At 40.5% G+C, this 7500-nt stretch overlaps 1 protein-coding gene across 2 annotated transcripts in view; it reads left to right on the top strand.

The window, feature by feature from the left end:
* Positions 1-7500, top strand: part of si:ch73-72b7.1 (netrin receptor UNC5C) — a 193607-nt gene that overhangs the window by 116420 nt on the left and 69687 nt on the right. The window lies entirely within an intron of this gene.

Here is a 7500-nt window from a genome sequence, read left to right as displayed (position 1 = left end):
GTTTCAGCGTACGTTATGGTGGTGAGCCACAGTGATGATATAACCACACACAACTGAAGTCACTTAAAAGCCCAACTGTGAGAAAAATAACATACATAACAATCTGCATTATATACTTTTTTTGTACATTAACATTATTTTTCAAGAGAAATAAAGGAACCACTCTTAGGCAGACAGAAGGGCTCGTCATGTCTCGTTAACCCATAGAGTCACTGAGGTGTCTCCCGGAACGATATGTAAATGTAAATGTAAATGTAAATGGACTGTTTTTATATAGCACTTTTCTTGTCTTGACGACTACTCAAAGTGCTTTTACATAGTACAGGAACCATTCACCATTCACACACATTCACACACTGTGGCCGAGGCTGCCGTACAAGGTGCTATCTGCTCATCAGATAAACATATGTATTGCATAAGTTAAAGGTTAAAACAAAAACAGAACGATATTTGCAAAAATGAACTCAATCAAATGGAGTTGTTAAGCATTAAGTAAAAAAACAGATTTAGCCGGCAGATGACTCTGAATGGCTGAATTTTATTTCCCAAAGTGGTCAACACATCACTAGAGCTGAGATACTATATGAAGGTTAAAAATCAAAAATATCTTTTCAGATGAAACTAAATTTTTTGGACTAGAGCTCAATTTCCTATTTATATCAATGTAACATTGACATTTTATGGACTAGCATAAAAAAAGTAAGACTCTTACAACTAATAGCCTAAAGGAAAGTCTGTGATGACATTCAAAGCTAAACAGATTATTTTTTTTCTTTTTCATTGAAATATATCCAAGATTTTTACTTTTTTGAAACCATGATTTGCTTTCACTGGGGATCTTTTATTCATATCATTCGTTGTGCTTCAGAGTGCCAGTGCCATGTCAGCGAATAGAGTTGTTTACTTGTTCAAAACTTGACACTGGATGGAAAGACCTTGTCTGATGTCCCGGGCTGATCACAGGTTGGGAAGTGTTGAAATGACAGGGTGGAAAGTTCAGTGAAAGAACTGAACTGAGTGGAAAGAGACTCTAAAGTCACTTAGAGAAAATTACTCCCTATATAACCACACTGAAGATGACTGTGACACTCAAAGTCACAGTTTACCTTCAGTCCTTCCTTTTTTTAATCTTTTATAGCTTTATTGGTTATTTGAAGACGTAATTAGTATGAGTATCCAAAGGTTGAAGAGGTACTCATGAACTGCTACAGCCTTAAACAACCTGTGGCCTTAGGATATATTTATGTTGTCATGAAAAAAAAAAAACTTTCATGATATTGCACAAACAAGCTATTACATGAAAGCCATATCAAAACCTGTTAGAAGAACACAAATATATGGTTATCAAGCTAAATATTATAACTTTAATATAACTTAATCCTTTTGAAATTACAGCATTTAATGAGTTAATTTAGCAGAAAGCAATATGCAATCATGATCTTAATATAGCTGCTACAGCAGGAACTCTTTGATTGTTCGCAACTTAGATATTTATCATTTAATACAATTGCATTTTAATTATAAACCCATTTACATTACATTACATTACATGTCATTTAGCTGACGCTTTTATCCAAAGCGACTTACAATTAAGTGCTTTCAACTGTGAAGGTTCAAACTCCAGACAACAAGTAGTAAGTGCAAATACAGTAGCTTTAAATAGGCAAAGCTACAAAGAGACAAATGAAAGTGCAAGTTCAAGAATTTTATTTATTTATTTATTTATTTTTATCCGAGGTGTAGTCGGAAGAGATGCGTTTTTAGCCTTCGGCGGAAGATGTGTAGGCTTTCGGCCATCCTGATATCGATGGGGAGCTTGTTCCACCATTTGGGAGCCAGGACAGTGAACAGTCGGGATTTCGTTGAGTGATTAGTTCTCCCTCGCTGTGAGGGAGCAGCCAGCAGTTTGGCTGATGCAGAACGAAGTGGGCGGGTTGGGGTATATGGTTTGACCATGTTCTGGATGTAAGCGGGTGCTGATCCGTTCGTGGCCCTGTACGTAAGTACTAGTGTCTTGAAGCGGATGCGGGCCGCAATTGGTAACCAGTGAAGAGAGCGGAGGAGCGGTGTAGTGTGAGAGAACTTGGGGAGGTTGAAGACAAGTCGAGCCGCTGCATTCTGAATGAGCTGCAGGGGTTGGGTGGCACATGCAGGCAGGCCAATCAGGAGGGAGTTGCAGTAGTCTAGATGTGAGATGACTAGAGCCTGAACCAGAACCTGAGCCGCCTTCTCGCGTTAGAAGGGGACGTATCCTTCTGATGTTATGCAGCATGTATCTACACGATCGGGTGGTTGCAGCAATGTTAGCAGTGAAGAAGAGTTGGTCGTCAAGTGTTACACCCAGGTTTCTAGCAGTCTTGGTGGGGACTACCACAGAGTTGTCTGGGACTACCACAGAGTTTGCCTAATGTTTATTAGATTTCACCTTACTTTCTTGTGTGCTTTATCACTTACATCATTTGGTTGTTTTTTTATTTAATCCAGAGGTCTGATTGTTTCCATGCCACTGTGCAGGAAATTGGATGTCTAAATTATCCTCTCTGAGACTTATGGAGACTTTGCTTGCTACTTTCTTTCCAAGTAGCTCACATTGCTCTTTATTGCTTGAGCTCCACCAGGGGAAACCGTTATGATTTGGCATGGGTAGCATGCAGGCAGAGACATCCATTTTGGATAATTGCTCTGAAATGTGCTTATGTAGAGGAGCCTGAGGCAACAAACTCACCACAAACATAATAACAGTTTTAGTTGAGCAGTGGAAGAAGTTTTAGAGGGAGAGCGAAGGAGGCGAAGAAAGACAAGGGGGTGGGAGGGAAAAAGCAGAGGTTATGCAAGAAAGGTCGTTTTCAGAATAGATGCTTACGTTGCTTTATTGTGTATGTATAAGGGAGTTCACACTGTATAAGGTTGCCCTCTGCATGTTTCAACTCTGTTGTGGTTGGAAGTTGTTCAGTGAATTTCTCATTGCTTTTGTTATATTTATGAAGCTTGATAGTGTTATCTGCAGTTTGGGAGTGAAGTGGGGTCAGTGAATTGATAGGACACAGCTGTCCCTCCTCTCCTGTGCACATATTTCCCTTGGGCACATATTTGCACACATGTACAAAAACACACCTTCAGTTGAAGTACATTCATGGTCCCCTGGTGTCGTGAACACAATGTCACATTCCCTCTTTCTCTAAAACACGCACATTCTCTCAAAGACAAACTATTGCTACAAAGTGGCAAACATTTTGTCTGTCATAGCCCGCTAGCTTAGCACTAGGTGTGAACATGTGTGTGTGTGTGTGTGTGTGTGTGTGTGTGTGTTGTCTGTTCATCCCCCGAGTGGTTTGCTTTAATCTCCTTTAAATTCATTCTCAATCTTTATGGAGATCAACTCTCCCCACCACCACCTCCTCATTTCACCATCTCCCTTACTAATTACGACCAGGAAATTGTTCCTGGAATTGGCTGGCATGAGCAAAGTATGTCTCACCCCTCAATCACTTCCTCATTCTCTTCTTGTGTCTGCATTTTCATTTTTATTTTATTAGGTGTGTTTACTTGCGTTAGTCTGTTTTTTTTGTTCCACTGTGGGTATCTTTGTGTTTGTTCTGTCTCGATGTATGTGTTGTGGCCGCTTGTTAGTCTCCATCTTCTGTGTGTATTTTTCTCAATGTGACAGCATCGCACCGTCTCTATCGTTCTCTCTTTGTCTTTCAGTATCTGTCAGTGTACATGTGTCTCTGTATGTTGTGTTGGTAGCCATGTGGTGGATTTAGGGCTGAAGCTTTGGGTGATTACTCCCATAATGAACCATCATGCTCTGTTCAGGCTGTCATCCCCCACAGGGATTGACTGTATTATGAAGTTATCATTTAGCCTCAGCAATACTCTGTGTCCTCACATAACTCTCTTAGCTCTCCACACGCAATCTGATAATGATTTCATTTATAGTGTATGAAATTAAACCTTGTCAACTAGGTGGGAAGATGTTCTGAAGCTTTGTCAGTGGTTTATCTCTAGAAGGCAGACACCGTGATCACCTCTAATGCCTTGTTCACACATATAGTTTAAAATATGGCAGGTTCTTACATCCCATGAGTCTGTAGCTCCTGCTGCTTTTTGACTTGCTTACATAGTAGCTCCTAATATACAATATTTACCTTGCAATATATGTTATTGAAACTGTTTAGTACAACAATGCACACACAGCAGGCTGGTAGAAAACACATTAGGTGTGTAACACAGTTACACACACAGTGAGTTGTTTATGTGCAAAACTCTTAACCACTTTATTACCAGTCGCGACAACGCTGGTATTGTTTTCTGTGTGTGTGTGTGTGTGTGTGTGTGTGTGTGTGTGTGTGTGTGTGATGGCAAAATGTGGTCCTGGAGACACCTACTGTAGCAAACTACCAAAGAAGCGGCTTTGAGTAATTTGCTAGGTGTTTATAGGTCTGCGGCCATATTTTGTAACTGTGATAGTACACAAACGTGCAAGATACAGTCACGGAAATTTACAGGTGTGTAGTTGACATCAACATGAAGGTGAAGGGGGTCCGAGCAAGGGTGTTGGAAGTAGCGGGGTAGGAAGTAGGGAAGCCTCCCAATGTGGTGTCACGGCTGGTCTGATCCCAACGCAAGATAGTCTCTAGGTAAATTCCCTACATGCAAATAGCTCATTTTGCACTTTGAGCTGAAGTGTAGGGTTTCTCTCTTAGAATATTAAACATTTTCCACTCATTGCTCAGACATTCATCTAATCACAACCGTTCCTTTCGCTTCTCCAGTATTTGAGTCTGCCTTTGTGACTGAGGGAGAGAGTGATTCATGAAAACTAGCTTGTGTGAATTATTTTTTTGAAGGCTCAATTCAGAGTTCTTATACTTTTGTAAGCTGATGCACATATTATCTCTTCCGTTTTCTTTCTAAGATTGGGATCATGATATTGTGAAGTGATGTAATCAAAGGTTTGTTATAGCGACAGTGGTTGACATAAAAAAGTATTTGATAGGTAATAACCAAGCAGGTGGTTTTAGTATTAAGAAAGAGTAAGGTGGTCCTGCTGTGTGCTGCCAACTTCTCTCTCCTTCCTCCTCTCTCTTTCTGCCTCTCATCTTTCAACCCCCCTTCCCCCCACCCCGGTTGCCCGGACTTCTACCTTCCTTATAACCCCATCCCATTTCACCTCTCCTTCTCTTTCACTCCTTCTATGTCTGTTAGCCACTGTAAGGTGACTGTCCTGATGAAATACCCAGAGAGTGACTCTGAGTCGACCGGTTCAGTACTAAAAAAAATTCTATCCAGTGTGTGTTAGTGTATGTGTGTTCACAAATGGTTGTACCACAGCTGACGGAGAAGGTGATTAAGAGCACACCTGGGAACCAGGAGAGTAAAAGGACGCAAGGATAACACACACACACACACACACACACACACACACACACACACACACACACACACACACACACACACACCTGCTGTGTCCTCCTATGAAAGTTTTCGGTATGGTTTTAAAAACTAAAGGACAGAGGAGAGAGGATTTGTGTTCCACAGCTGCAGCCATCCTTTACAAACTAACAAAGTCACTTTCAAACTCTTCAAAGTTAACAAGTTTTTTAGTATTACTATCTGAAAGATTGTATCAGTTAAATGTTGCTGTTGACGGTGCCATATCAACAGACCTCTGCATATCACTTTGAAATACGTACATCCTGCATCTGCAGATATGTAGCCAATTAATCTTCCTTACATGCTGACATGCGTTTAATTCAAAGTTAAAAATACACTCCAAAGTACAGAATTAGAATGTACAAAATAGCTTTGCTAATCATTTTATCCAGATCATATTGAGTCTATATACTCTCTATTCTAGGAGAAATCATTAACCTTTGAGTTACACCCAAAAGCTTGAATGAAAAAAACTCCACCCCCTCCATATGTTCTTATTTAGAAATCCATCACACCATCGGATCAGCACCATAAATAAAGTCACCTGCTAAATCCCGCAACACTGCCTCCCCTCTCAGGTTACAATTTGTTTTATGGCCTTTTTCTATGGCAAGCTAATTATTTGAACATGTGTTAAGCTCAGCTGCCTATGTAGGCATACACGCATACATTACTGTATGTGGCATTGCAGCAGACTAGGGAGGTAATCAGAAAAGTGAAGGACAAGTCTAAAGAGTGAATATGGAGAATTACAGTGTAAGAGGTAGCCCTAGGCAAGACAAGAAGACTCAACATTATCTGCAAAATGGTTTCCCATTTTGAACTCTCTCAATGAATGTAAGATTAAAACAACTGATGCTAACGATCAGTTAAACAAAACAGTCCTTCCATCCATCCACCCACAAGGGTTTTTGTGTTTTCTCTCACATCCTTATATGCCTTCTCTCCTTTCTCCTTTTTTTTCTTCTTTTTTTAAAAAAATTTAAAAAAATGTTTGGGCTTTTCCGCCTTTTTTAATTTTTGACAGGACAGGTAGGTGAGAAAGGGGAAGAGAGGGGGAAGACATGCAGGGAATTGTCACAGGTCGGATTCGAACCCTGGACCTCTGCGTCGAGGCATAAATCTCTCAGTATATGTGCACCTGTTCTACCACTGATCCAACCTGGCCACCATTCTCCTTTCTTTTGTCTTTCCTTTTTCTGTTGTTCTTATTTAAATATCTAGCTAATTTTCTTAAAGTATGCTACTGTGAGGATTTTTTTCACCCCAAAATGAAAACAACTGAGCCCTCTCTGAAACATTCTGTGGAACAAATGGCAGTGCATTCCAAGCCGCTTTGTAATGCTGTCATTCATCACACTATGTGGACCATTAGTGTGAATCGTGTATTGTCTTTGGCCTGCTTGAGATCCTGAAACTCTGGCAGTATATATGAAATGAAGTTGAAAGATCCATGTGCATAGTGATTGGGGGGTGAGCATGCAACAAAGCAGCATGTGTATACTGTGTGAAGCAGCTAAAGCACTTACGCATGATTGTGTGTGTGTGTGTGTGTGTGTGTGTGTGTGTGTGTGTGTGTGCGCGCACCCTGTGTGAGCATTAGTTGACTCCAAGAATATACAGCTAAGTGTTTTTCCTTGTTGTGTACATTTCTCAAGTGCCAGGAGAGTGGAAGAGGTCAACATATGCATGGCTGACTTCAATCACCAACTCCATAATTACTGTGTCATTGTTGCCGGAGAAATGAGGTAAAGAGCCCGGTTTACAACATGACATGGCAGTATCTCCTAAATGGGTTCCCTGACTGCTGATTCCCAGGATGCTTTTGCAAAATGGCCTCCCACAAAAGTCCAGTTTTCATTAAGACTTTCTGCTCTTTATAGAATTCTTGGTGTTGCTGTTGTATGTTATTATTCCAGGGTTGTCCTGGTTAGAGATGAAATCATTACGAATGACCAGTAGTTGGATCGTTTAAATTCAAGGTCTCGGCCTTTGTTTTCACTGGCTACCTAAGCAAAGTTTTCACCACCATATCATAACCGTATCACTTCTAAAACATCAATA

This window comes from Sander lucioperca, chromosome 2, assembly GCF_008315115.2.
Source record: "Sander lucioperca isolate FBNREF2018 chromosome 2, SLUC_FBN_1.2, whole genome shotgun sequence".
NCBI classification, from domain to species: Eukaryota; Metazoa; Chordata; class Actinopteri; order Perciformes; family Percidae; genus Sander; species Sander lucioperca.
This window is presented reverse-complemented; position numbering and strand designations above follow the sequence as displayed.